This window comes from Podarcis vaucheri, assembly GCF_965113315.1.
Source record: "Podarcis vaucheri genome assembly, chromosome: 9".
NCBI lineage: Eukaryota > Metazoa > Chordata > Lepidosauria > Squamata > Lacertidae > Podarcis > Podarcis vaucheri.
The window spans coordinates 62,953,557-62,975,367 of record NC_138767.1 but is presented as its reverse complement, the minus strand read 5'-3'; the positions used below and the strand labels follow the sequence as shown (position 1 = coordinate 62,975,367).

The 21,811-nt window shown below is 45.5% G+C and overlaps 1 protein-coding gene across 1 annotated transcript in view; it reads left to right on the top strand.

Moving 5' to 3' along the window:
* Window positions 1-21,811, top strand: part of PGCKA1 (PDCD10 and GCKIII kinases associated 1) — a 56,993-nt gene that overhangs the window by 19,436 nt on the left and 15,746 nt on the right. The window lies entirely within an intron of this gene.

Here is a 21,811-nt window from a genome sequence, read left to right as displayed (position 1 = left end):
ACAGGAGTGCGAAGCTGCTGCAAATGCAGGGGATGTTTAGACGTTTAATCGTGTCTGACTCTTCGTGACCTCCTGGACCAGAGCACGTCAGGCACTTCTGTCTTCCACTGCCTCCTGCAGTTTGGGCAAACTCATGTTGGTAGCTTTGAGAACACTGTCCAATCATCTCGTCCTCTGTCGTCCCCTTCTCCTTGTGCCCTCAATCTTTCCCAACATCAGGGTCTTTTCCAGGGAGTCTTCTCTTCTCATGAGGTGGCCAAAGTATTGGAGCCTCAGCTTCACGATCTGTCCTTCCAGGGAGCACTCAGGGCTGATTTCCTTCAGAATGGATAGGTTTGATCTTCTTGCAGTCCGTGGGACTCTCAAGAGTCTCCTCCAGCACCATAATTCAAAAGCATCAATTCTTCGGCGATCAGCCTTCTTTATGGTCCAGCTCTCACTTCCATACATCACTACTGGGAAAACCATAGCTTTTACTATACGGACCTTTGTTGGCAAGGTGATATCTCTACTTTTAAGATGCTGTCTAGGTTTGTCATTGCTTTCCTCCCAAGAAGAAGGTGTCTTTTAATTTCGGGGCTGTTGTTACCATCTGCAGTGATCATGGAGCCCAAGAAAGTAAAATCTCTCACTGCCTCCATTTCTTCCCCTTCTATTTGCCAGGAGGTGATGTTGAGCTTCAGACCATATTAATGCAAATGCAGTGCAGAGTCTCAAATCTTTGTTTGAGACTCTTCCCTTCAATGTATGTTCACCACACTACCTGTCCTTGTAAAAAGGCAGGTTGTGGCATTAACAAATCCGTATAGTAATATCCTTTTGGTTACTGTAATGTCCTCTGCTGAAGCAAACAGTAGCTTGCTAAAACTGAAATCGATTGTCCCAACAATGTGTGATAATTATAGAGGGCGAGAAAAGTTTCTAGTGTAGGTGGTTGCCACATGTCACAGCACTGACATTTCCTCCTGGTGTAGTTTCACAAACCTATTTATCACTTGCAACGTCAAATGATGGCTTGCACTTCTGAATGGGATACATCAGGTGCAGCTCACAAGATGGTGTGTCTGTGTTGCTTCACATCACCTGAAATCCAAAACTTTTGAGCAGGAACATTCCACACATACATTTTTTAAAAAAAAATGAGTCTACAGCTTTCAATCTACACTCTATGTAGAGAAACTGAGTGGTGTACCTAGATGTGTGAACCTATTTGGCTTGATTCAACTTCTTCTTTCTTCTTTGCCAATCACTCGTAGCCGAGTAAGATTGCCTTCCATAAACACGGTTTTAACAGTGAGTCCGTAAGTGACTGTGGAGGCCAATTCTGGATCCACACATCCTTCCACAGTGGGGACATAAGTTTCCGGGCGAGAGCTGATCACAGTGAGGGTTTGCCAAGCGTGTCTTTCTCTTAGCACGTTTCTCCCTTTCCTCCTCAGTTTGAGCGCCTTTAAAGCCCATGACACCTTTTGTAAAGACTGTGGTGTTTGCCTCCTAGGTGTGTCATAAGGAAAGGGTTAAAATGAGTGGGATGTGATTGGCCAGTGGAAACTGATAGGAGGAGTTAGGGTTAGAGTGGGTGTTGTTTTGGAAGTCAGTTGAAAGTTGGGAGTTGGAGAAGGAAGAGGGAGGAATAGTCTGTGGGTTGAGTGAGTTGTGTGGTGAGAGTCAGATACATAGATAGTTGGGATAATCAGTTTGAAGTTGTTAAGAAACCTTAAACTTGTTCGTGCTTATAAAAAATAAACTTGATTATTTGTTAATGTTAACAACTGTCTGGACTCCGTGTGTACCCGTGAGAAACGGGTTGGTGGCAGCGAAGAAAGCAATTACAGTGGCGGTACAGGGTCAATAGACCGTTGAACGTCTGGGGACCCTGTGTGATCGCCACAAAGGCTGTTCTCCAATTGGAGCGCTCGCAGGCCAGTGTTTCCCAGTTGTCGGTACTACATTTTTAAAGATTTGCCTTGAGAGAGTCTTTCAACTACCTTGTTCCCAGCACTAGTGCAATAGAGCTTCCATCACACACACCCTTTGACTCCTCCAGATGTGCTCAGGGGGTCAGAAGAAGCCCCAAAACAGCATGCAGGGGCAAGAGAGGGGAATTTGTTCCAATCGAGCAAGCAGAAATGCTTCTGCTGAAAGCACAATCTCCTTAGAGCTACTCTGAATTGCACCCTTAATCTCCAGAATATTCACGGAAGGTGGAGACAGGAAGTTCTTCCAACAGAGGAACTTCAAAGAGATGATACGAAACCAAATACCAAATACCTCGCCCCTGCTGAAGTATTAATTATGATTGATATGACTTTATTTAATTGTGAGCTCTTAATAATACAGGAGCAGCGACAAAACGAGAATCCGATCCAAGCACAAGTTGCCCACGCCCCAAATAACTCTCCACTTTAGGATAATGACAAGGTACAAAGAGCGACTTGAGACAAACAGGTGAGAATCACATGGAAGGAGGTTAAAGGAATGATAATTTATTCTCTGCTGTTTACACAATGAGGACACCACCTTCGTCAGTTGGGCCTGCAGCTGTTTCCTTCAGATTGCATCTCCAGGAGAGTGGAGACAGAGAGAGAGAGAGAGAGAGAGAGAGAGAGAGAGAGAGACTTCACCCTTGGAATGCAGCCGGACTTGCTAAGCAATTGAGACAATTAGAGAGGGAAAACACTTGCCTGTCATGAACAGCAGCTCTGACTCCAGTAACCACGAAACTTCAGACTAATGTACACAGCTTTTCCCAAGCCCCTATGAGCTAGCATACCATGCCCGCCAACATTTCTCCAGTGAAAAGAGGGACAGCCTATTTCATAATCCTAATCCTATTAATTTCATTATTTGTACCCCATCCGTCTGAATGGGTTACCTCAGCCACTCTGGGTGGCTTCCAACATATATAAAAACATAATAAAACACTAAACTTTAAAAAAACAAAACACCCTTCCCTATACAATGGTACCTCGGGTTACATACACTTCAGATTACATACGCTTCAGGTTACAGCCTCCGCTAACCCAGAAATAGTACCTCAGGTTAAGAACTTTGCTTCAGGATGAGACTAGAAATTGTGCCCCTGCGGCGCAGCGGCAGCGGGAGGCCCCATTAGCTAAAGTGGTGTCTCAGGTTAAGAACAGTTTCAGGTTAAGAACGGACCTCCAGTACGAATTAAGTACTTAACCTGAGGTACCACTGTACAGGGCTGCCTTCAGATGTCTTCTAAAGGCTGCATAGTTACTTATCTCCTTGGCTCAGGGGTTGCATAACTCCATGTCCTGCAATATTCCTCCAGTGAAAATAGGGATGTCATAAGGAAAGGCGGGACATTCTGGGATCAAATCAGAAACCAAGGCAGCTTCTGTAAATCCAGGACTGTCCCTGGAAAATAGGGACACTTGGAGGGTCTGGCATACTTTTCGGAGTTAAAACTTTGAAGCACACTTGTTTTGAAAGACTTGTTTTGGGGAGTATAAACACACTCAGAAGAGCTGTCCCCATGTTTCTGCAGGAATCCCTGTTCGGGGTGTGCCTGCTGACTAGGTGAAGCCTAAAACTTTCAGGTAAAGATGGGCAGGCATTCTGCTTTGACGTCGGGTCATCTCTACACTGGAAGTGATCGAATGATTCACTGTCACGTTCAGAGATGCAGCAGGGTTTCAGAGCCAGACTGGAAGGAGAGGAAGGGGTGTAGATCAGCAGCAGAGTTCAGGGTATGCCATCTCCACCAGTACATGGTCCAATAAGCAGTATAAGGCTGCTTCCTATTTTCCAAGGAAGCAAAGACAGAGAATTCATTTGTGCAAAGGTGTAGCTGACAAGTGTCTCTGTAGGTCAGTAACTTGGGCTAAGAGAAGCCCTGGCATTGTTTACCATATTTTTTGTTCTATAAGACTCACTTTTTCCCTCCTAAAAAATAAGGGGAAATGTGTGTGCGTCTTATGGAGCGATTGCAGGCTGCGCAGCTATCCCAGAAGCCAGAACAGCGAGAGGGATTGCTGCTTTCACTGCACACCGATCCCCCTTGCTGTTCTGGCTTCTGAGATTCAGGATATTTTTTTTCTTGTTCTCCTCCTCCAAAAACTAGGTGCATCTTGTGGTGGTGCGTCTTATAGAGTGAAAAATACAGTATTTATTTCCCTGACAGAGCCAGCTCAGCCATTAGGGAGACTGAGGAGGCTGTTCAGGCCCCATCGCGAATGCAGACGTGGTGCCAATATTGGCCAAAATCGCATGAGATCTTGCAAAGTGGGCAAGACCTTGCGAGATGTAATAATAATAATAATATATTTATTTATACCCCGCCCATCTGGTTGGTCTCCCCAGCAACTCTGGGCAGCTCCTCACAGAATATTAAAAATACAATAAAACATCAAACATTAAAAACTTCCCTAAACAGGGCTGCCTTCAGATTTCTTCTAAAAGTCAGGTGGTTGTTTATTTCCTTGACATCTGATGGGAGGGCGTTCCACAGGGCAGGCACCACTACCGAGAAGGCCCTCTGCCTGGTTCTCTGTCGCCTCACTTGTCACACTGAGGGAATCGCCAGAAGGCCCTCGGAGCTGGACCTCAGTGAACGATGGGGGTGGAGACGCTCCTTCAGGTATACTGCGCTGAGGCTGTTTAGGGCTTGAAAGGTCAGCACCAGCACTTTGAATTGTGCTCGGAAACGTACAGGGAGCCAATGTGGGTCTTTCACGACTGGTGTTATATGGTCTCGAGCAAGATCTCGGCCAAAATTAGCGTGCTTCTCCACCAATGGTGGAGGTGGCATGGCAGGCAGGGAAGTGGGGACAAGCAGCAGCAGGTGAGCCAGAACAGGACAAGGGACACTTACCATTTCACCTGGTGGCAAAACAGGATGCTCTGACCCTGATTCCTGATTTGACCCTGCCCCAACTTAGCATGTATAATTGAGAGTTACTATCAATGGAAAGAACCCTTTTGGTAGTTGATGACACACCTCTTTCCTTTCCTTTCCTTTCCTTTCCTTTCCTTTCCTTTCCTTTCCTTTCCTTTCCCTTCCCTTTCCCTTTCCCTTTTCCCTTTTCCCTTTTCCCTTTTCCCTTTTCCCTTTCCTTTTCCTTTTCCCTTTCCCTTTTCTTTCCTTTCTTTTTCTATATATATATATATTTGTTAAATTTTCTAAATTACATTTCAAAATATTCACTTAAACAACCTTAAATCAATGACTTCCCTTCTTTTCTTTCCATGGTTCGTTTTGCATACCATACATCCCTGCATATTTTACATGAACTAAACCATTCATTAATCCATTGTTGTTACATCCATCAAAACTTATTTACACTGCTGAATTTATCTTAATGCTGCCAGCGTTTTTAAATGAACGCAATATTCACCCATATGTTCAGTAAACATTTCCCAGTCTTCTTTAAGCATGCATTCTGTTCGCTTATTCTATAAGTTAGGTCCGCAAGCTGCGCGTATTCCATCAGTTTAAGTTTGCCACTCTTCTTTGGTTGGGACCTCACTTGTTTTCCATTTTTGAGCTAACAAAACATGGGCCACAGTTGTAGCGTACATAAATGGTCTTTTTTGACACCTGGGAATTTCCCTCTGAATTATCCCCAACGAAAAGGATTCCGGTTTCTTTGGAAAGGTACTTTTAAACATTTTTTTCCCAATTCATTATATATCATTTCCCGATACTCTTTTACCCTTTTACAAGTCCACCACATATAATAAAAGGTACCCTCAACCTTGTTACATCTCCAGCACAACACACCTCTTTCCCCTGAATTTTGATGTCTGCAGTGTATAGTTTTAAGATCCACTCTGTTTTTGTGATTGTAAGTTAGAATCATAGAATTGTAGATCATACTAGTCCAACCCTTTGGAATGCAGGAAATGTGTTTTGATTGTTGTAACCTGCCCTATGACTTTAGTGTGAAGGCTGGGTAATAAATTAAAACAGCAGCCACAACAGCTTGTAGATCCATAGCCCAGCACTTAATGCAAAGCAACTGTGCATAATTTTTTTAATAAAAATGTGAAAATGTTTATTTTAAGCTCTACTTGATAAGCCAGCGTGGGAAAAACCACATTGCCTTGGTGCCCTTTTAAGCCCTCTAAGCTAGAAGTTTTCCGGATGCTTGACAACACTAATGAGGAGAACTTTGATCAAACACTCTTAAACTAAGCAACATAGAGAAGCTTCTTTAATGGCAATATTTTGTGCGGTGGGCTTTTTTTAAAAAACAACAACAACAACAACAACCCCTGAAGTTTACACACAGCCATACTTGTTTCAGAGTGAAAGCAAACATTTAAACTTCAATAGCTTTGGTCTAGGATACCTTAGGGATTAAGGGATGTGGGTGGCGCTGTGGGTTAAACCACAGAGCCTAGGACTTGCCAATCAGAAGGTTGGTGGTTCAACTCCCCGCGACGGGGTGAGCTCCCGTTGCTCAGTCCCTGCTCCTCCCAACCTAGCAGTTCGGAAGCACGTCAAAGTGCAAGTAGATAAATAGGTACTGCTCCGGTGGGAAGGTAAACAGCGTTTCCGTGTGCTGCTCTGGTTCACCAGAAGCGGCTTAGTCATGCTGGCCACCTGACCGGGAGCTGTACGCCGGCTCCCTCGGCCAATAAAGCAAGATGAGCACCGCAACCCCAGAGTCAGCCACGACTGGACTTAACTTCAGTGGCGTAGCGTGGGTTGTCAGCACCCGGGGCAAGGCAAGTAATTTGCGCCCCCTAACCCGTGGATTTTCGCCCCCTAACCCTATCCCCCAGATGTTGCGCTCGGTGCAGCCGGCCCCCCCTGCACCCCCACGCTATGCCACTGCTTAACTGTCAGGGGTTAATGGTCAGGGGCCCCTTTACCTTCACCTTAGGGATTCCCCCACGGCCCCAATACTATCCTGTTTCCTAAGATCAGAAGGAGAAATCTGCCTCCATGTTCTTCCTAGAGTGAAAATGACTGGGTGCGCAAGAGTCTGAGACCTTTCTCTGTGACTTTACCCATGTTATAGGACCTCTTGTCACATGAAATGTGGTTGGGCCCCCCAGCTCACACTGTTTTACGCGTCACTGAAGACCTTTCCATTCCAGCAGGCTTTTACTTTATGAGGCAGATAGTATTTTACGAGCTTTATTTTAACTGTTGAACTTTATCTTTTCTGTGCAATTGTTTCATATATTTTTAAAAAGAAATGTTAATGTTTGATGTTGCAAGCTGCCCTGAGTGGTCCTTTTACACCAGCAGGGCAGGAAAGAAATGGTTCCAAAGCTGTTGCTTTAGCCACAGTGCAGAAAAAACTACCTACATGCATATATTAATTTATTCATCCACAACGGGGGGTTATTTTAAATGTATGTTGACTAATACTGAAATGGAAACATTTTTTTTGAAAGCACCTCAAATAGTAAAACAAAGAGCAACATTTGTCCACACTATGCTGGTGGTTTGTTTGTTTGTTTAACAAAATCAGTAATTATTATTATTATTATTATTATTATTATTATTATTATTATTATTACAGTGGCGTAGCATGGGGGGTGCCAGGGGGGCCGGCCGCACCGGGCGCAACATCTGGGGGGGGCGCGCTCGCTGCCTCCGGAGTCGCCGAAGAGCCTCCGGCACAGGCTGTAGCAGAGCCCCATGTCTCGGGGAACCGACGAGCTGTGCGCGCGCCCGGGCTGAAGGCGTCCAGCAGGCAGCGGCTCTCAGCCCCGCGCGTCAGGGCCGCGGAGGACACGCCAGGCAGCCCCTCCTCACAGCCCCGCCTCCGCCGCTGCTGCTGCAGCTGCTGGGCCATGTTGCATTTTCCTCGCCTCTCTGCCCCCTCCTCCTCCGGGCAAGCGGCATGGTTTGGGCGGCAGCACCAGCGGCAACTCGCCTCAGATCGGCAGGTTAGGGGTTGGGGGGGCGCAAATTACTTGCCTTGCCCCGGGTGCTGACAACTCACGCTACGCCGCTGTATTATTATTATTATTTAAAGTTTCTGCAAACAATGCAGAAAAAGCATGGAATTCCCATGCAGAAACGAGGAACTTGTTTTTTATTATAATAAAAAGCCAGTGTGATATCTTTGCAAAGGAATGCTAAAGCTCCAAGTCTCCAATCAGTCACCCTGGCAATGATATTTTTTAAGAGAACAGAAATTAGACTTTTTGTCCTTCCCTGTATGTTGCTCTATTCAAACCCATGGTGCTTCCTCCTTTTATAACTGGGCCAATTCATTTTTTCACACACAGGAAAAAATTTCACTATAGGGGGGACGATTATATATTTAGAGGGCTGCTGCAAGAATTACTAAATCAATTGACGTAAAGCACTTCAGGATTTGAAGATTGCTACATAAAATCTGAGCATTTTATGATCAGTGTTAAAACATACCTAGCAAGTATTCAAGACCATGAGACAACACAGTGTATTAACAGTCATTTGTCTTTTTTAGTTAGAATCTGTTATGGGAGTGGGAGATAGCGGCTTCTTCAGCAGAGGAATTCAAAACTATTATATTTTTTCTGCATTGCACTTCCAAAAGAAATAACTATCCCCACAGCTGCGAGATGTATTGTGGATTGTTTAATAAAATCTCCATGGAACACATGTGCAAGCTCCGATCTTGCAACATCTTGGTGCCCAAAATAAATTTCCTTACCATGGCAAGCAAACTTTCAACACTTATGTATGCTGGTGTTTTGTTTTGTTTTGTTTTTCCTTTTGAAATGCAGCTGCAATAGAAACTACCAAAGGAGACATTATGCCTTTCTACTAGTCAGCATAGTGCACCCTCCCCCAAAAATTCATTGCAAAATTCTGACCTTACATTCTGAAAGGTGAACTGTTCCCATGCTGAACCAAAATAGAGTACCGTATTTTTCACTCTATAAGACACACCAGACCACAAGATGCGCCTAGTTTTTGGAGGAGGAGAACAAGAAAAAATATATTCTGAAACTCAGAAGCCAGAACAGCAAGAGGGATCGCTAAGCAGTGAAAGCAGCAATCCCTCTTGCTGTTGTGGCTTCTGGGATAGCTGCGCAGCCTGCATTCACTCCATAAGACGCACACACATTTCCCCTTACTTTTTAGGAGGGAAAAAGTGAGTCTCATAGAGCAAAAAATACGGTACATCTTAGGGTCCTTCATTAATACAGTTTCCTCACCCACAGAAGCAAACCAATTTGATTATGCTTTCTTGTAATTTCTTGGGAATTACATAAATATCAGCAGAACCTCATTTACAACTCGCCCTGCTGCTGTCAGAAACTAATATGACCTTATCTCAAAAAGGAGACACATAAAAGGTAGACAGATGGTACTATAATGGTAAAGACTTTGAGCCCCACTTTGGGTGAAAGATGCCTGCGTTTTAGGGGGTTGGACTAGATGACTCATGTGGTCCCTTCCAACTCTACAATTCTGTGATCCTGTACATGGAGGAGCTAATCCATAGCATGTAGCAATTATTGCATTCTATTGTCTTATACAGTCAAACCTTGGTTGTTGAACGTAATCCATTCCAGAAGCCTGTCCGGCTTCCGAAATGTTCAGCAACCGAAGCATGGCTTCTGATTGGCTTCAGGAACTTCCTGCACTCAAGCGGAAGTCGCGTTGGATGTTCGGCTTCCAAAAAATGTTTAAAAAGCGGAACACCTACTTTCGGGTTTTTGGTGTTCGGGAGCCAAGCCGAAACATTCCAAAATGGAGGCGTTTGGGAACTGAGGTTTGACTGTACCTGGTTCATGACAAAGTAGACTTTTGAACCAAGGACACTAATATGTAGCTTAGACACAACTGGTGGCACTTGTCACCTCAAGTGATATCTCATTGTTTCAGTGCTTAGGAAATTCAGGAATGGCAATCGTAGATGGGCGATCCATCACTTTCTAGATCCAAACTGGAATTTATTGAACTGATTCAACAGGGAGAATTCTACACTGCTATCAACCACAAGTCACTCAGTTGGAGGTGCTCTACACTATGTTATTAGGAGTGGAGTTGTCCTTCCTCCTGTACTTTGCTCATGTAAACCTGCATGCATGCAACCTGTCCACATCTTTAGAGAATGCCTTTGCCGAAGTCATATGCCTTTTCACAACTTATGCAGAACACATATACGGAGCAGGAATAAGAACAGGTATATCTGAACAATTCAAAGTGTTGGTGCTGACCTTTAAAGCCCTAAATGGCCTCAGCCCAGTATACCTGAAGGAGTGTCTCCACCCCTATCATTCTACCCAGACACTGAGGTCCAGCTCTGAGGGCCTTCTGTCGGTTCCCTCGCTGTGAGAAGTGAGGTTACAGGGAACCAGGCAGAGGGCCTTCTCGGTAGTGGCGCCCGCCCTGTGGAACGCCCTCCCACCAGATGTCAAGGAAATAAACAAATAGCCGACTTTTAGAAGACATCTGAAGGCAGCCCTGTTTAGGGAAGTTTTTAATGTTTGAAGTTTTATTCTGTTTTCAGTCCTCTGTTGGGAGCCACCCAGAGTGGCTGGAGAAACACCCCAGCCAGGTGGGCGGGGTATAAATAATAAAGTAGTAGTAGTATTAGTAGTATAATTCCATTCCTATGAATACGTGTGAAGTTGCCTCTGGCTGCTTTGCTGGAAAAGGGAATTTCATCTGCTGTAATGAGGCATTTCCTGCCAACCTAGCAGTTCGAAAGCACGTCAAAGTGCAAGTAGATAAATAGGTACCGCTCCAGCGGGAAGGTAAACGGCGTTTCCATGCACTGCTCTGGTTCGCCAGAAGCGGTTTAGTCATGCTGGCCACATGACCCGGAAGCTGTACGCCAGCTCCCTCTGCCAATAAAGCAAGATGAGCGTCGCAACCCCAGAGTCGGTCACGACTGGACCTAATGGTCAGGGGTCCCTTTACCTAATGAGGCATTAGTCTCCTGTTCTTTCCAACATTGAAACATAAATTATCAACGCTGCAATGTGATTTAGATACCCAAGATTGTCCTCTGGTCACACTAAGCCCCTCGAAGACAAATATTCTCTCCTCGATTCTCTAAATGCTGCTCTTATTTCTGTGCCACTATTACACAGACTGTTTCCGCAACTAGCTGTGGGGTTCTTTTCCTCACCAACAGCAGTAGAGACTGATCGCTGAGGAGAAAAGTGGAGCAAAGACCAAGTGTAACGTCCTGTTCCTTGCAATCCGCAGGAGTACAGCCTAGTCTCTGTGACCTGCTCTCTGCCTGCATCTTCAGCAACTATCAGGAGGCCCCTGTCTGTGTCCACAGCTATTATAGCTGCTTTGCGAGAGACAAGTATTCATCCAGTTCTGAAAGGGGATGGAACTGGGCCAGGCAGCAACTATCCCTGTCAGGCAGGAGGAGCCAAATGGTGAAAGCAGTCTGACCAGCTTGGCGTTCTTTTTTTTGCTTTTAGCTCCGGGGGATAAGTTCCAACTGCGCCTGTTCCTGCCTCTATCTGGATGTCACATGTGGGGACAAGATGCATTCTGGAGGTCCGTTCTTAACCTGAAACTGTTCTTAACCTGAGGTTCCACTTTAGCTAATGGGGCCTCCCGCTGCCACCGCACGATTTCTGTTCTCATCCTGAAGCAAAGTTCTTAACCCGAGGTACTATTTCTGGGTTAGAGGAGTCTGTAACCTGAAGCGTCTGTAACGCGAGGTACCACTGTACAGCAGGCTTGGGTTAATAGTCCTTGGCTGCAAATTGGTCTGGCATATTCTTCTCACAGTCTTGTCGTTAATCTTCAGGAAATACTCTGTGTGTTTTATGACAAAGCAATTCCTGTCCTGCTGCCCCCCTCATCTCCAGTTCTTCAGCTCCAGCTTTTCTGGTTTGATGAGAGCTATCTGGGAGAGCTTTTTAAAAATGTTAACAAACTAAAGAGAGGACTCTGTTTCTGAAATATACTCGGAGTCGAGAGTGGATTTCATGCTCTTTATTCAGCTCATAGTTGTGAGGAGGAATGGAAGTTCCCCCAGAATGTCTGCTTTATATACATGATTTACACAACAAGCCCCACGTGATTGGCTAATTCCAGGATTCTCCTGTAGGCCAATCAGGTTGCGGATTCACTACCATCTGGAGCTGGATTGGGTGGTTCCTGTGGACCAATCAGACTGCTGCATTCTGGGTCCTATTGTTCTAGGACCAATCAGATTGCTGTATTCTGAATCCTATTGTTCTAGGACCAACCAGACTGCTGCATTTTGGATCCTATTCAACTCAGTACATAACAGTTTCTCATTTATTTACCTCAGGAGACACCAGCAGTATGGTTCACATGTGTCTCCAGAGGTCTTCTCCAGAAACCACAAACCTTCCTTTCCCTGATGAAATTAGGCAACAAATGCTTGTTGTAGCCATTTAACATGATATTTTAAGATAATATGCAATAATGACAGTGTTACAAATACGTATTATATGCAGATATGCTGATCAGAGGGCTAGTTTGGTTCTGGCTGACTGTCAGGTGTTTACCTAGTGGCATACCTGGGATGCAGGTGGCGCTGTGGTCTAAACCACTGAGCCTCTTGGGCTTGCCAATCAGAAGGTTGGCGGTTCGAATCTCCGATTTGGGGTGAGCTCCCATTGCTCTGCCCCAGCTTCTGCCAACCTAGCAGTTCAAAAGCACACCAGTGCAAGTAGATAAATAGGTACCACTCTGGCAGGAAGGTAAATGGCATTTCCGAACGCTCTGGCTTCCATCACGTGTTCCGTTGCGCCATAAGCGGTTTAGTCATGCTGGCCACATGACCCAGAAAGCTGTCTGCGGATAAACACCGGCTCCCTTTGCCTGAAAGTGAGATGAGCGCCACAACCCCATAGTCGCCTTTGACTGGACTTAACCGTCCAGGGGTCCTTTACCTTTACCTTTTACCTGTGCCTGGGGTTCCTACCACGTTATGTGTGAAACGTATTTGGAGGAATCAGAGAATTGTAGACCCATGAGGGCATTTATTGCAACCCCCAGCAACGCAGTAATCTTTTACCCTTTGAACCCATGACCCTGACATTGAGTTCCTTGCTCTCAGGACTGAGCTATAAAAGCTGATGTATAACTAACCCTCCCACAATGTGAGCAATTAAAATGCAATACTGCAAGCAAAGTGTAAATAGAAAATGGATCGTTGCCACAATTGGTTAAAGTACAGCCCCTCTGCTTTTATGCAGAATTGTTTTATTCATGCTTTTGGTTTCAATGTATGATGCTGATATTAGATAGGGATGCGGGTGGCGCTGTGGCCTAAACCACTGAGCCTCTTGGGCTTGCTGATCAGAAGGTTGGCGGTTCGAATCCCCGTAACAGAGTGAGCTCCCGTTGCTCTGTCCCAGCTTCTGCCAACCTAGCAGTTCGAAAGCACACCAGTACAAGTAGATAAATAGGTACCACTACAGCGGGAAGGTAAACGGTGTTTCCGTGCACTCTGGTTTCTGTCACGGTGCCCCATTGCGCCAGAAACGGTTTAGTCATGCTGGTCACATGACACGGAAAGCTGTCTGCGGACAAACGCTGGCTCCCTTGGCCTGAAAGCGAGATGAGTGCCACAACCCCATAGTCGCCTTTGACTGGACTTAACCGTCCAGGGGTCCTTGACCTTTCCTTTACCTTTTTACCTTATGATGCTGATTTTAGTAATTTGAATGGTACTTGCTATATTTTATTTCTTTTTGTAAGCTGCTTTGAGTTTTATTTTAAAAGTGGGGTATAAATTTTTGAAGCGCGCGCGCAAACACACATAACATAGGGATGAAAAGGTTAAGCTCTGTATTATTATTCCTCCTTGATCCTTACCTCAAAGGGATTCTGGTATGTTACTTGGTTGCAGAAAAGCGCAAGCTGGTTTCATGTAACTGTGCAGAACAAAGGAGCCCCAGTTTGGGGTCAGACTTCCTTAAGAAAAGCATTCCTTTAGGAAAGCAGGGAAATCGTTCTATAGCCTGCAAGAGAAGAGAGACCAACTTGAGCAATCCAAAACACTGGGATTTGATCCCAGGTGAAAATTGAACACATCAGTGTACATCCAAGTCTTCGCTGCCCCAGAGACTGCAAAAGGTCAAACGTCAAGTCAACTGCGGCTTGGATGACAACAATTTTAGTTCATTCCTATGCTTTGAGGGGAGGCTGGGACATGAGCTTTAGTGCAGTGCAGCTCAGGAAAGTGCCAAAGCTGGCTTAGCATTTTTCATTGAGATTTTAACCATGTGACATAGAGAGAACATATTATTCAGGAACAAAATGGAAGATTATAGCAAGTGCTAGGAACTGCCATCAACTAGAATTCCGTTTTTTTTTTTTTTTTTAATATATATAATCCTCATGGAAAGGTGCAGAGAAATCTCGGCAGTTTACAACACACACGCCATACATCTTCTCAAACCATTGACAGTTCCCACCAATGATCTAGAGCAGGGTTTCTTCAGCTGTTTTGGGACTACACTTCTCATCATCCCTGACCACTGGTCCTGCTAGCTGGGGGTAATGGGAGTTGTAGTCCGAAAACAGCTGGAGTCCCAAGTTTAAGAAACCCTGATCTAGAGCATGTGCTCATAATACATAGTATACCATATTTTTTGCTCCAAAAGACGCACTTTTTCCCTCCTATAAAGTAAGGGGAAATGTGAGTGCGTCTTATGGAATGGATGGCGCTACGCAGCACCCCTTCAGCAAAGCGGGAGGAGGAACGGAGCCCCTTCTGTTCCTCCTCCCGCTTCGCAGGAGAGGCGCTGCGCAGAGAGGGAGAACTGTGCAGCGCCCCTTCAGCGAGGCGCCTGTCCTGGAAGCCGGAGGAGGAACAGAAGGATCTCTTTTTGTTCATTCTCCAGCTTCGCTTGAAGGGGTGCTGCACAGTTCTCCCTCTCTGCGCAGCGCCCCTTCAGCGATGTGCCTGTCCTGGCTTCTGCGCATCCTCTTCGGGCAGGGGGAGCCTTCATCCCACTGCCCGAGAGAGGCTGCATGCGGCTATCCTATAAGCCAGGACAGCAAGAGGGATTGCTACGCAGTGATCCTGCTTGCTGTCCTGGCTTCTGCCTTAGCCCCGCACAGCCTCTTCCGGGCAGGGGGAGCCTTCATCCCGCTGCTCTGAAGAGGCTTGGCGCAGTTATCCCAGAAGCCAGAACAGCCACACAGTATCCCAGAAGCCAGATCCCTCTTGCTGTTCTGGCTTCTGGGATTCAAAATATTTTTTTTTCTTGTTTTCCTCCCCCCAAAACTAGGTGCGTCTTATCGTCTGGTGCGTCCTATAGAGTGAAAAATACAGTAATCTACCTGCCCATCACACACCACATGCTCCCTAGGCCCTTCTCCACACGGCTTTGCATGCACAATTTTTTTTCTCCCAGGAACTCTGTAAACCTTAGGTTTTCTGCCTGTCACTTCCAGAGCATGTGTCTGGCATGCTGTTTGCTGGGTCAACACATTGCACAGGCCTGCCTTGCAGCATTCTAGCAAGGTAAATCAGGATCATCATTGCTTCAATGCAGATATGAGGCTGAGATAATAGTGGCTGGTGCAAGGCTACCTGGTCCAATATGGCTGAATTGAGATCTGAGCAGGGGTGTATTTGGGTAATATTTTGTCATATGGTGCCCTGTGTGAGGCCAAAATCTGGCGTCCCCAAATGGATCTTCTCAGTGCTATTTTTTTAGAAAAAGAGGTGCTGGAACTCGCCATGAATGCCTCCCTTGTTCTCTTATAATGGAAATGGTGCCCACCTGAGAGGTGAGTTCCACTGTGTTCCAGCTGGAGGAAAAATCTGGATCTTCTCAATTATTGATCTTCTCAATTTTGCATCTCCTTGGCTTGGCACACTGTGCAGGGGAACGGCCCACACTGCCTGAAATCCAACGCTGATCTGAACTTTAAATTTCCCTGGTCACGTGCTCTTAACATCAAGTCAGCAGCAGCACTACTGATTTCGGCCAAGACAATGGACATCAAACATCTGTCAAAGGTCTTGGGCCTCTGCATGTCGGCCGCTCATGTCACGCCTTGGTCAAGACGCCGTACCAGAGTTCTTCAGTGGTTTCTGCTGCCCCACCAGTAGGCAATTACTCACAACCAGCGAAGACTGCTCAAAATACATTGTGAGTGTCTCTGGGACTTTTGCCATTCGCAGTGGTTGTAGGAAAAATAATCCCACCCATGCAGTGATCAAATGATGGAAAAGGCTTTCGACATGGTAACATAGGCAGATCCATGGTCCATGCAGCAGCAGCCAACATGGTGCTCGTCTAGGGCTTGTTGAACGCCCATAATTCCTGGTCGCTGGCTATGCAGAGTGGGGAGATGTAGTCCACAAACAACTGGAGGAGCCCATGTCGGCTACTCCATAGTCCTCAGACTCTTCAGAGTTGTAAAAAGTGAAGATGGAAAGGGTCTGTTCTGCATAAAGTCAGCTGGCCTCTATTCTGAAAGTCATTCCATTTTAAACCTAAGCATGAGGGGGTCTAGTGACTATTAAACGATGATGCTTGAAAGGCTTGCCTGCATTACTCAGATAAAAAATGTTCTGTTATTACTTTATATATTGCAGATATAGATCTTTACATTCATGCCAGGAGTAAGCTATGGTTCAAATTAAGCTGCAGTGAAACCTGTCAACATATAATCTAAAGAACAAGCAGTGAGAGAGAAGGGGCAGAAATTTCCTCAAATGTGAACTTGAGGCCAATGTGACCCCCCCCCCCAAAAAAAGGATGCATAATTTCTGAGCATGTTTATTCTACTCAAATGTTTGTTGTCCCAACTCTGCCCTGTTGTCTAGCACCAGCGCTTTTGCCAGTCAGCAAATGATCTGGTGAGCTTCCTGTTTTTCAGACGTGTAACTTCCACATAGTGCAATATTTAGGACAAGCGATCGTGACTCAACAATTTTCAGTGGCTGGCGTATAGTATTTGCTGTGACTCTGTGTCATTTGCCAACAAGTGATGAATGGAAAGTCTTCTGTTGTGTAGCACCAGCTACGAAAGAACATTTCTGCCAATGAAAATGATTCACCTTAAGGCAGAGATGGAGGGCAATCCTGTTACCTTCCAGATGTTGCAGAACTCCAACTCCCATCACCTATAGGCCATACTGACTAAGAGTAATGGGAGTTGGAGTCGAACAACACCTACATTTTCCCATTCTTTCTATAAGGAAAAGTCTTCTAGGAAGCTGTTATGTACTGAGTTAAATAGGATCCAAAATGCAGCAGCCTGATTGGTCCTAGAACAATAGGACCCAGAATGCAGCAATCTAATTGGTCCACAGGAGCCACCCAATCCAGCTCCAGGTGGAAGTGAATCCACAACCTGATTGGCCTACAGGAGAATCCTGGAATTAACCAATCACATGCAGCCCATTGTGTAAATAATGTATATAAAGCAGACATTCTGGGGGAACTTCCTTTCCTCCTCACCACTATGAGCTGAATAAAGAGCATGAAATCTACTCTCGACTCCGAGTATATTTCAGAGGCTTTCAGACTTATAAATATTTTTCTCTTTCATTGACAATGTGGGGCGGGTTTTATGTATTATAATGTGTTGTGCCTCACCTTTCTGGCTCATACAGGGCCTCCAGGGCTCATAAGCATGTCAGAATAAAATAATGAGGATCGGATGGTGGAAACAAATTTCCAACACAGTATCACAACAAGGCAACACACCTACACATTCTCAGGACACCTGTTTAATTGAGAGATTGATCAACACTGTTTCCCCGTTACCTGAAGATTATTCTTTACACCCTGAGTAATCCTAAATGTTCTTATATCTGTAGGGGGCAGAGAACTCTTGTGTTAGGCCTTCAGCAGACTCTCCAAGTTTCCCTCTTTTCCAGGGACAGTCCCGGATTTACAGAAGCCATCCCAGTTTCTGATTTGATCCTGGAATATCCCGCTTTTCATTAGGACGTCCCTATTTTCATCGGAAAAATGTTGGAGGATATGAAGCTAATCTGACCCCCCAGCCACCTGAAGGCAGCCTTGTATAGGAAAGCTTTTTTAATGTTTAATGTTTTATTATTTTTTTTATATGTTGGAAGCTGCCCAGAGTGGCTGAGGCAACCCAGTCAGATGGGTGGGATGTAAATAATAATAATAATATGTCCTTTTTCATCAGAGAAAAGTTGGAGGGGATGCTTCAGTTCTCTGACATGAACAATTGAGTTCCCGGTCAGTCACTTGTCTGTGGAATATTTGCTTGAAGGAAGGAAGAGCACTGGGCTGTAATGAAACTGAAAGAACATATTTCATATTTTATCTTTTATTTTATCAGCAGGGAAAGTTTGTGTCTATAACTTGCAGGAAGCAATATTCAACATAATGGGTATGCCTTAAGACAACAATAGCTTTTCTAGATAACTCTGAACTTCTCAAAATGGCCCAGGGCTATTCTTATCAGCTTCCTGGAAGAACTTCAAGGAGTACTGGCAAGATTAGGACTTTGGGAGATATTGTAGATAGTCGCCTTTTAATCAAAACTGGTTGTGCAGTTGCATATTACGGACCTAGCTTAGTTATAATCTTTTAAAGCTCTTAGAACCATCTCCTCCATATGATCCTACCAGGCCCCATCACACATAATTGATCACAAGATGTGGTGCACACAAACCATTTGAATGGCAATGCCCATCAACTTTGGGGGGACCTGGCACCCTCAGATATTTGGGGGCTGAAGGGACCTCAGCCCCTAGGAGCTCGCTTCAATCCACACTGCCCAGGCTTGTGCGTGAGGTGGCAGTTATGAGTTAATCGGGTCCTCCTTAAAAAGGGCATGTGTTGTGGTGAGACCTGGCAACCTAACCCTGTGTTGTGGGTGGGCACGTTTGGATAGCCACAACGCCCGATTGGTAGGTCCCTTGATGCTGGGCTTAATCAGGCCAATGGGATGGATCAAGAGACCTATATATACCCATGCATGTGACCCAGAGCTTCCTCTTTCGGTGTGTGCATCGGAACACCCGCCTACCTCTCCCTGCTTTTAGGGCTTGTTGCACTTGACCTTGCCATGCCGTCGTGTGTCATCTGTCGTTGGGACAGGGGCATGGCAGGAATTTTCCCCACTTGGTTGATTGGCTGGTGCCATTTGGGTTTCGCCTGCCGCGTAGCAAATCATCACAACTTGTAAGGTTGCGGATAGGCTCTGGTTCAGGTGATAGGGATGGGAGAACGCTCTCGCCATCCCTATGTGAAGGGTATTCCATTAGAGGAATCCAGGGACTCGATAGTTTGGTCAACTCCTGTGAGGGGGTTGTGCCCGTTCCTAAGTCCAGGGGGACATTTGGGTGGCGGAGATAGCCCATTCCTGGCTTCCCGCTTATCCAGGTGTTCACCCTAGGCTGACCTATGCTGGTGCCCTGGGTCAGCGCTACCTGTATGGCAGGGAGCTAGTCGAACCAGAGCCTATGCAACCAGTCACTTTCTGTAATCAATGAAGTTGTGGCCTAAATTCTACCAAAAACCAAAACCAAAATTTGAGTCTTGTGTGAATTTACCGTATTTTTTGCACCATAACACTCACTTTTTTCCTCCTAAAAAGTAAGGGGAAATGTCTGTGCGTGTTATGGAGGGAATGCCTACGGGTGGCATGCCTACGGATTTTCCTCCTCTAAAAACTATGTGCGTGTTATGGTCGGGTGTGTGTTATAGAGCAAAAAATACGGTATTTAGGGGGGAGGTTTCTGGGTCTAAACACGCCAAAAAAAAAAGATTTATTTTTTAAAACCAGCGAACCAAAATATTTACAATGTCGGCAAACTGGTATTAGCTTCCAAGGTGTAGCGCGGGTTGTTTTTGTTTTTAACTCAAAACCACCACCAGATAACAGAGCCTTGAAAGCCCTCCTGGTGTCCTCTAGTTGATTATACTACAACTCCTATAAGACCAAGCCGACATGTGATGGCAGAAGGCAGTTCAGAACATCTACATTTCCGCCATGACTTACACCAAACTCCTGTGCTGGGACACTTGTTCTTTGATGGATTTTCTGCCACATTTCCAGTACTGGAGCTCCCATTTGGCTGCCATCTGAAAGCACCACGGCTTTGTACCAAAGGCCAATCACTGTCAGGATTTCCAAGCAACAACTCTCACCACACACAAACACACAGGAAGCATTGTTCTGAACCTGTTGGGTCAGCCTCACTACTTCTGGCTTCATATCGTCCTTTAAAAAGAATAATTCAGGATAAAGGTAGCAAAATAATCAGATGATTATTACGCTTGTCGCCTTCTGACAACATAATTTCAGACGTAAGGAATCTCAGTGATGCCTACACAAGAAGATCCTTGTGTGACAAAGGATTGGTTGTTGTTATTGTTGGCATGAGTCTGTCTCCAAAGACAATGGAGTGTGCCTCTGGGGGTGAAGTCAAACCTCTGGAAAATCACAGCACCTGCTGTAGCTGCAGAGACCGTTTGCGTGTTGAGACCTTTAAACCTAGCATCATTCTGGGGCATTATGGGAAATTAAGAGATCAGCTAGACCTGAGTACCAAACATTGCTTGGTACACTGTCACTGCAAGCTAATTTATCCTGCCGGGGCCCACTAACAGCAGGGGCCCGTCACTGGGTCCTTCGTATCTGCCGTTTCCTCCATTGAAACAGTTCAAAAGCACGTAAAGTGCAAGTAGATAAACAGGTACCACTGTGGTGGGAAGGGAAACAGCATTTCCGTGTGCTCTGGTTTCCATCACAGTGTCCCGTTGCTCCAGAAGTGGTTTAGCTTTGCTGGCCACATGACCTGGAAAGCTATCTGTGGACAAATGCTGGCTCCCTCAGCCTGAAAGCGAAATGAGTGCTACAACCCCATAGTCGCCTTTGACTGGACTTCACCATCCAGGGGTCCTTTTTTTTTACCTTTACATTGTCAGGGGGGTTGATTCAGCCTGCCAAGGGAAAATATAATAATTAAGCCATCTAATAAGCTGCCCAGCCAGGGGACCAATATTGTGGGGAAGCGTCAATTAATCTCACACGGTCCAAGAGGTGTGCCCCAGGAACCCTTGGGGTTAAGCGGAGGTTGCTGAACCCTAATTTCCAGGGTAACTGTTTGCAACTGTTGGACTAGATCTGAATATGCCTGTCATTTCCTGTAACTCTGTAGTTGCTGGAAGAAGCACCCTAAGTAGTCAGCAGTACAAAATCCTCTCATTAGTTGATGAAGATGGTTGTTGTGTGCTTATGAGTCCAGGAAGTGGAATACGTGATTATATATATTTCCCACCACTGGAACCTCAGACTAATTATTTGTCTGAGTGGGAGAGAACAATAGCACCTGAAGGTCAATTCTCTCCTTCTGCTGGAAAAAAAAAATCCATTCCTGACACCCTTCTATTTCTAAACAAAATCAGATACTGTGGCTGAGCAGAAGGTTGGCGGTTCGAATTCCCACAACGGGGTGAACTCCCGTTGCTCGGTCCCTGCTCCTGCCAACCTAGCAGTTCAAAAGCATGTCACAGTGCAAGTAGATAAATAGGTACCACTTTGGCGGGAAGGTAAACGGCATTTCCGTGTGCTGCTCTGGTTCGCCAGAAGCGGTTTAGTCATGCTGGCCACATGACCTGGAAGCTGTACGCCAGCTCCCTCGGGCAATAAAGCGAGATGAGCGCCGCAACCCCAGAGTCGGTCACGACTGGACCTAGTGGTCAGGGGTCCCTTTACCTTATATTAATTCTTTATCCATGAGCTAAAAACTGACCCTGTTGCATGCTGAACATCACGCTGCATTTGCTTCTGTTCAGTAACCTCTAGGACAGTCTGTATTTCTCTGTTACAGTTCCATGGTGCTTCAAAAATGCAAATAAAGACAGTGTTCTGTTGATAATACAAACAGCAGAGTCCAAATAGAATCCATCTCATTTGCCTATT